Here is a 9,448-nt window from a genome sequence, read left to right as displayed (position 1 = left end):
AATAATAATAATAATAATAATAATAATAATAATAATAATAATAATAATAATAATAATACTGATGATGATGACGATGATGACGATGATGATGATGATGATGATGATGATGATGATGATGATGATGATGATGATGATGATGATGATGATGATGATGATGATGATGATGATGATAATAATAACATTTATGTAGCACTCTATCCCAAACAAAAATAATCCTTGGGCGCTTTACATAGATGGCATGCTTTCTGAGAATAAACCTCACACGCACACAAAAGACTTTCAATTGCACAAGATAACTAGGAAAACTAGTTCAACCACACAAGGAAGACCTTCCTCAGCCATAGATTGATTACATGCACATAGGGAAATAGAACTCAGCAAATGAGATTCCAAACAACAACGTTTACAAGTTCAAGTGATTATTTCTCATCTTGCATCAAATATGACTAAAGACTAACAGCAACTTTCTTTGCTGGCCAGTTTATTCCGATGTACCACCATAACTCCTCAATTGTGACATGTAGTGAGTTTGGTCTTTGCGCATAAGTTTCTTTTTTGCACCCTAAAAAATCAAAATACAGAACAAAAGGTTGCGGGCGAAAGAAACTGAGCTATTCTCTACAAATACAACCAAATATACATGTATATCGTGAGGAAGGTTTTTTTCCAAACACAGGTTCCTTTCTAAACTAGAATCATCTATGCGCCGAAACTGCACGTACAAGGCGCGCCCTTTCTTTACAATAGTAACCTTCGCACTTGTTACTATAAAGATGTCGCCATCGACTCTAGTACTGGCGTTTCGCTTTGTATTCCTACCCTGTTTATGGTGAGTGACCCATCTTATGGACAATCTTTGCTACATAATCTGTTTGGTTTGTTCTCCAGGTAAGTGAAGAACGCATTGCGAAGAGACAGGTGGCCCTTACTGAGTAGTTTCGCTGTACAACAGCTGCACAGCTTACTTTCCCTGCCCTGTGCATTATACAGCACATTAAGCGTCCCGTTGCGAATACATTTCGTCATTTTCATCCAATTGCCCACCTTTCAGTATTCCTTATTCCGTGCATTCATTATTGAATTATCTTCTAGTTGTACAGTGGGCTCTTCTTTTTCTTTCCTCTTTTAGCACAGCGCGTCTCTGACTTAGAATATATTCCTCCATTGTTCTTTGACTCAGCCATTGTACTTTGTGTCTTTAGTTCACATGTGGCGATACCGTTCATTGTTTCGTTGCATCAAAGACCGCAAGAACTCAAGACAAAGACCATAGACAAAGACCATAGACAAAGACCATAGACAAAGACACACTCACACACGCATACATGGCATGAAGACAGATTGGCCAGCATAGCAAGGCAGTAAACTATATTAATCCACTGTGACACAGTAGATCAAGGGATGCATTGACGGCCAGGATTAGTTTCTGGGTCAGATGATCACAGAGAGACTATTTTCAGCTCGTCAGTGATCCCTTGTGGCTGGTGCACACGAGTCAGGTCTAGTCACACTTACTCCGCTCCTGGTGCGTACACATTATTATTATGTTTGCATAATAAAGCATTTCGTGAATATGTCGGTCGGTCCACGGGTTCCATCTATCTATCTATCTATCTATCTATCTATCTATCTATCTATCTATCTATCTATCTATCTATCTATCTATCTATCTATCTATCTATCTATCTATCTATCTATCTATCTATCTATCTATCTATCTACATACCTATCTATCTGCTAACACCAGTGTGATCTTATATTGCTATTTACTATACAGCCAAACCTCGTAACCCCCCCCCCCCCCCCGGTCATATCACTAGCCCCGCTTACCACAAGGTTTTGCTAATGTACGAAAAGGAACTCCTATATAAACATAGTACCTGCACCTGTACCCCGACATCCGCTATCTAATTTGTACGGTCCCTATTAAACTAATGTAAATTTGCCCCGCTATACTGCCAGCAAATTTACTGCTAGAGGTACACACTACATACGCCGAACAGATCTCCCTCGGTCATTGCTTGATAATCACCGTCCCATTACACTTCCCATACACGTTTCTGCATGTTCGGCCTATTTCTGGTATTCGTCGCCGATTTGCTCCTGATTTGCCCTGATTGTGAAAATGCTATTATTTTTAGACTTCAGCCATTTCTTTAAAAAAAATTAGAATAACATTTTATAAGAACTGGGTCACCTCGGCTTGTCGGCAAACAAACATGGCCAAAAGGTTTGCGGGCGTCTGCAAGGCTTTTGTATTGTGAGGACTCATATATCATTATAATACTAACCAAAAGCACTAGGGCGGTCCGAGGACTGACGAGTATCGAGTTTTAAACAAGCATGTCTAAGGATACTCGGCACATAATATCCTAGCTTCTGATGTGGCAGAAATGTTCTATTGAATAAAATCTACGTAAGTTAAGCTGGAATTGTACTTGTAGGCTAATTGGTAGGCCTAGTCATGGCAGATCTATACTGTGTCAAGACTGGCCACTGTCTGTCTCTAGTCTCTACTACTAGTCAAGAAGACAATCGGTGCTATCACGTGATACCGCCAGCCCCGCTGTGCCGCCAAATTCTTACTCGTCCCAAGGTAAGCCGAGCGGTATAACGGAGTTTGACTGTACCTGCGACCCGGTACAGTTTTGTCTTTTTGTTTTGAAGAGGAAAGGGGGGGGGGGGGCTCTCAAAGCTTACAAGGAAGTGGGAGCGAGTGGGAGAAGAAAATAGAAAACTGAGCAGCATAACATAACACGCTAATGAAAAAAAATTCACGTTCTCAACGGTTCTTTAAAAAGACAAAATTGCAATAAACCTCATAATCCCTTGGCAATTCATAAATATGCGTGTCCTATATTCCAGAACAACAACACGCTGAAGTCATAAATTCTAAACAGCGTGAGACGGGTAACCTCGGGGTAAGAGGGAAAAAACAAGTTTACGGGGAGTACAGGATTAGTTGTATTCTCGGACGTTTTCTTTGTGGGTGTGTCTGGTGTGTAAAGCTACAAATTTAGCTATAAAATCTAAATTAAGTTCGTGTACTTTTCACCTTCCCAACATCTAGCTGTGCATCAGTTTGAATCTAAGAGCAGCAGAATACTTTGAACAGAAATTCATTTCGCATCCTACAGCTACAGGTGTCAACCAACAGTAAACAAACACTTTCTCAAATTAAGTAATGTATTTGATTTATGCAGAATTATTTTTATTTGGAGGCTATAAATATTACCTCCTGTTTCGAACAACTCTCGTACTTTTAAAACCAGATTACACTTAGATCGATAGTCAGTAATTGTTATTTATTCTGGCATGTTTTGCCAATATTTTGAAGAGATAGGCTATAATTGTAAAAGTGTGCTATTCATTATCACGTTAAAGTGGTTCGAAATTAATTCATTACAATTTACTCTGTACATAAAATGCGAGAGGCTACGCTGCATTAGCGAGCTGTAACCCTTGGAGGTCTTGATAATTTCATAGACAACATTGCCCGCTGTGACGTCTCATAATATGGTGCCTTTCACTTCCTAGAAAAGGGTTTGACTCGAAGTGTAGTCAGAAAATGAAAGAAATGGAAAAGAAAGACGAGTCATTTGTCGTATTTTAATTTTTTTTAAAGTTATATTTATTTATTTATTTATGTATTTATTCACTTGGGGGGGGGGGGCAGAAAGGTTTGTGTTGCTGTTTGTTTGAATGTTCTCAGGAGTGGGAATGGTTTGAGGTGGGGTTATCACACCATATATACGTTTGGCGCTGTGGAAATATAATTGGTGAGAACTTCACATGTTACACGGAATTACTGAGGTTCGAATCCGAGCAGCGTCTGAATCATCTTTCATAGCTCACCTGAGAGCACTTTAGCATTATGCTTGCTTGTTGGCTGAACTGGAGGTCTCAAGCTGAGTCCTCGACGCAATGTACATTTTAAATATCGCTATCGAGTAGAGCGTCACACTTCTACAGCTTTTGGAAGATACAACAATAATGAGTATATATATATATATATATATATATATATATATATATATATATATATATATATATATATTATATATATATATATATATATATATATATATTATATATTATATATATATATATATATATATATATATATATATATATACACATACATGTATATGTAAACGTATCTCTTTTATCATGGTAACGCGTTGATAACGCAGTAAATCTGACCTAAAAAGTCTGAATAATAATGCCACAAGTCTGGACCACACTGCATTTCCAATGGGTATGACCTTAAAGAAGAATATTGGAATTTGGACATGCCAACGACTAAAGCGATTTAACAGTTGGCTTTGTGTGCGCGAAAGGGGGGGGGGGTATATCGACCAAAGGCCTTGTGCTGTTTTCCTAAACTTTCGTTTGCAGTGCTCTTGTAGATTAATTTGTTATTCTCCACCAAAATGTGTATTTAGTTCCGACGAGCGCAGTTGGCTCCGATGCCCAAGCCAAAGTTTGAGGTTCATATCCTAATACTTCTCATGCTTCCCTCAACGTAATTTCCTTCTTAACCCAGTGCCCTGACGAGACACGTAGAACTCCGTTTTCAAAATGCCCCACTTTGTCTCGAGTTGGGTATGAAGCTTCTTAAAACAAAAGTAAACAAAAAAGATGCCCACTGCAATCCTCATGTTATTGTGACCCCGACCTTCATAAATATTTCCTAAAGTTTTCCTCTCGGTGTCCTCATCTGTACATGTATTCACAATTAGCGTCCAAACTAGACAATAAATCATTGTATGAGGCTCGCTCCGCTTTTCCTTACAAGAGATATCATGTTTGTACCATGGTGAATGAGTCATCCGTCTGTCCCTTAGAAGACACAGCCTTTGGAAGATACATCAACTCCATAACTCCGACAGAATAAACACGATGTAACACAGTGATGTAAGGGGGCAGAGAAAGGGACAGAGATACAGAGAGAGAGAGAGAGAGAGAGAGAGAGAGAGAGAGAGAGAGAGAGAGAGAGAGAGAGAGAGAGAGAGAGAGAGAGTAGCAGGAAGGGACAGGAGGGCAGGTAAGGGATAGATTTATCTTTGTCCGTTTTTTCTTTGAAACAGTTAATCTTACTTTATACATGTACTATCATTTTTTCCTCCAGTCCCACCCCTCCCATTATCTCTCTCTCTCTCTCTCTCCCTCTCTCTCTCTCTCTCTCTCTCTCCCTCTCTCTCTCTCTCTCTCTCTCTCTCTCTATCTCTCTCTATCTCTCTCTTTCTCTCTCTCCATCTCTCTCTCCATCTCTTCCACACACTCTCTCCCTCTCTCTTTCACGTTCTCTCAATCTCTCTCTCTCTCTCTCTCACGTTCTCTCCCTCTCTCACACACACACACACGCTCTCTCATACTCACACAATCTCTCTTTCTCTCTCTCTCTCTCTCTCTCTCTCTCTCTCTCTCTCTCTCTCTCTCTCTCTCTATCTATCTATCTATCTATCTATCTACCCCCCTTCCTCCCTCTCTCCCTCTGTGGATTGTGTCACAAACGTATATACACCAACAAATCAGTCACACAAACAGAATTAGGAATTGTTGACGGAGGGCCGAAAAATTTAACGGATTCGTATCCTGCATTATCACCAAACAAATATGCACAGTTAATAGTCAAACACACAAACTAACAAACATGCACTCACACGAGCGTGCGCACGCGCGCGCGCGCACACACACACACACACACACACACACACACACACACACACACACGAACGCAAACACACACACACACACACACACACACACACACACACACAACACATATTAAACTCTCACGCGCACCCACACGCGCATGCGGACGCGCTTTGTACATTCAATCTGCCACCCTTTCTTTTTTTTTACACTCCCGCAGCTGTCTGCCACTTGTAATTTTATAAAACAACAACTAATCTACGTGTCACTTTTTTAAAAGTTGATAAGTTTATGCGAGTCCGGCTCACGAACAGACTTCCTCAAGACCTGAAAAGGGGCCAGGTTTTCTCTTCTGACAGACAGTTCGTGGTCTGTCCTGGGTCACTTTTGACGTTCGCCAATGAGACCAACATTCGCGACACGTTCTGCAGAAGAGTCTCAGTGCACGAAATGATTTATATCTCGTGCGTTCTCATAAATATCTTTTTAATGAGAAGCTGTGAAAAGCTGACTGAGGTTCAATGTACCGGTACGTAGATAAAAGACTTGAAAACTCTTTAGAACCCAGTAAGCAGCTACTACTATTTGGGGTGAACGCTATATATCAAGTACGGTGATTAAACAAAATGAAAGTAAACAATCATTATTGTCAGCATAGTGTCTTGTTCGTACTTCGCAAAGGGCCTTCGTCAAGATGCGTTGAATGTGTGTGGCATTAATGTATCATCGTTTAGTCTGTGCTTGGTGATTGACAGAGTGTCTCCTGCTCCTGCATCCTCGTCTGTATGTTATCACTTAGTATGTACTCGTGCTTGATACCAAAGAAAAAGTCCTATCTCGCCATGCTGCACTAGTTATTTCCATGTGTACCTTTTTTTTTGGGGGGGGGGGGTTGTAAGAGTTTTACGGCACTCGCAACTGCATAACGATTTCCAAGATGGTTTGTTGATGTTTGTGCTAGTTTGCTAGTTCTGTCTTTCTCTGTCCATGTGATTTCTCGGGTGATCAGTGAGCAACAAGGACCTATCCAGTTGAACTGGGAAATCTTCATATTTTCATACCTGATTTTGCAGAACATGCTGGTTTTACGTAGGGGATAGTTTGTGTAGTCTGAGGCACACACGGGCTATTGTTATACGACATAGATAAGTGGATTGAGATGCGTTCCGCTTACAGGCAGACAGACAGACAGACAGACAGACAGACAGACAGACAGACAGACAGACAGACAGACAGACAGTCTTTTTCCCGTCCTCTCCAGTGTTCTTTTTCTCTAATCAGTGCCCTGTCTCAGAGAAATTTCAATTAATTGCTGCGTGCAGGCAGGTGTCATGTTTATTTAAAGTGCACATCACGATCGTGTGTGAAACTACAAACTTTGACTGTAGTAGAGCTCCCCCCCCCCCCCCTCCCCTCCCCCATTTCCTTTCCCAAACACCTCCTCGAACTCCTCCCATCCTTGGTCCGGAAGGTTGAAAAAAGACAGGTAAGGCGTGTAGACCATGGGCTAATCCTAACATCCTCTCCTGTGGACCTGCAAATAGACACAGAACAGCTATTTATGAACCTCGGGGTCTGCACCCTGTTCCAAGAATACAGCAGTTAAAATTCTTTACTGTAATTAATTCTTACACCAACTTGTCTGGTTTATGTGATAATGGGGAAAGAGAGGAAAGGGGGGGGGGGAGTGGCATAAACAAACAAACAAACAAACAAACAAGAAATAATTAATGTTATTCCCACGCTACCGTCGTATCTAATTAATTGTTCGGATTTATGAACTTAACTATTTGAGAAAGCCTTCCTTACTGAATTATTATTTATCACCTTTTAATGAGACAGCTGTATTTAATTTATTTTAAAACATCGTGTTTTCTCGCGTACAGATGTCCTCGCACATTCTGCCCACCCAAACTAATCCAGGGCACGATTTGTTTACTTGGAAATTTGTATATAGGAATGAGTTTCATTTCCGCCTATCTGTATTGACGGATGGTGGCATTTGAGCGGTAAGAGATGTTCAGGGAAGTTTGAACGATATAGGAATCAAAATAACTGAAATGGAACCACAGATCAAATCTTTGAGTATTAATAAGGGTTTTACGGCACTTGCAACACAATTAGGACAAATAACTTAGTGCCAAAGATTAGAGGTGTTACAAGAGAGTAATAGACACAGAAAGAGGGTAAGATAAGGACGATAAATGTTTGACAGGAAAGAAGGAACTAACCTCACCAGGTCACCCGCCAGCCACCCATAAAACAAATCTCACTAAAGTTCGAAAAAGGCTATTTTTAGAATATTATGTTTCACACTCCTATTAACACTGTCAGGTCATTTAAGAGGCCTGGCCAGCACATTTGACGCCCAACTCCAATAAGTCGAAGCCAATTGGGTGGAAAGAATTCATAACTTCCCCTTACAACTAAAGTTACAAAATGCCTCATAATATTGAACATGGGCCATCTGCACCGTCTACGAATGAATGCAGCCGACGTTCCTATCACACTGCAAGGGGCACCATTGACGGATGTTGAATCCTTCACCTACCTGGGAAGTGTCATCAACAAGGCAGGGGGAACAGACGAAGACATCAAGGTCAGAATCCTAGAGGCAAGAGCAGCATTCGTCATTCTCAGGAATATATGGATGTCTAAGGAAATGGGATTGAACAACAAGCTGAGGATCTTCAAAACAAACGTGAAAACTGTTCTACTGTATGGTTCAGAGACATGGAGGCTCACAGCATCAGCAGCAAGAAAACTGCAGAGCTTCGTAAATGGATGTCTACAAAGGATAGTGGGGATCAAGTGGTACGATCAAGTCACTAATGCTCACCTGTGGGAAAGAACAAGCCACACGCCATAAAGGAAGACATACAGGTGAAGAAATGGAAATGGATTGGACACACCCTGAGGAGACCCCCGACAAGCATCATCAGGTAGGCTTTACCGTGGAACCCACAAGGAAAACGTAAGAAGGGAAGACCAAAGATGACATGGAGGCGAGCGGTACAAGCGGAAATTGAAAAAGCGGGGATATCATGGAAACAGATAGAAAAGGATGCTGAGGACAGGCTTCGCAGGAGTAATGCTGTTGATGGCCTGTGCTCCACTGGGAGTTAAAAAGGGCGAGAGAGCCATCTGCACCGTAGTCCAGGGAGATTTCAATTATGGTATCTGGGCGCCCTTTGGGAAAGCGTTTATGGACGTTGGAATAAAATCAGTGAAGAACATGGCCTTTCTAAATGGAGATGAAACATGGCAAACTTTTCGTTGTTGTTGCTGTACTTTGTTTTCTTTTAGCTGTTTTTCGACTCTTGGGTTGTCTTTTCTACTGTCGTTGGGGTGTTCTGTATCCAATAGATGCGCATTAAAAAATAGCTGAGAATAAACTGTCCACTCTTTACGCAGTGTTCGTGTTATAATTGAAAAGTCTTGGACAAGTGCGTTAATTCGCTTTGCTGCTCTGAACACTTGGCAAGATTCTGCCATTGGATTGTTCGTTCGTCGTTAAAAAAACACCAAAAAAACACACAAAAACATCATCATCAAGTGCCAGATCGGCGACAGACATCGGCAGTCATGGTCCCCCCCCTTCCTTCCTTTACTCGGATGTTATTAAAAAGCTACATTACCCTGATCTTTCCCCCGTCACCCATCTGTTTAGGCTCTCCAAGTAAGAGGCATGTTTAATTTCAATTGTATGGGGAACTTTTGAATTCAGTCCACCCACTTGGCTTGGTCCTATCGAAGATGGACCCGAACACACACACACACACACACACAC

Source organism: Aplysia californica, unplaced genomic scaffold (assembly GCF_000002075.1).
Source record: "Aplysia californica isolate F4 #8 unplaced genomic scaffold, AplCal3.0 scaffold00673, whole genome shotgun sequence".
Classification (NCBI taxonomy): Eukaryota; Metazoa; Mollusca; class Gastropoda; order Aplysiida; family Aplysiidae; genus Aplysia; species Aplysia californica.
This window is presented reverse-complemented; position numbering follows the sequence as displayed.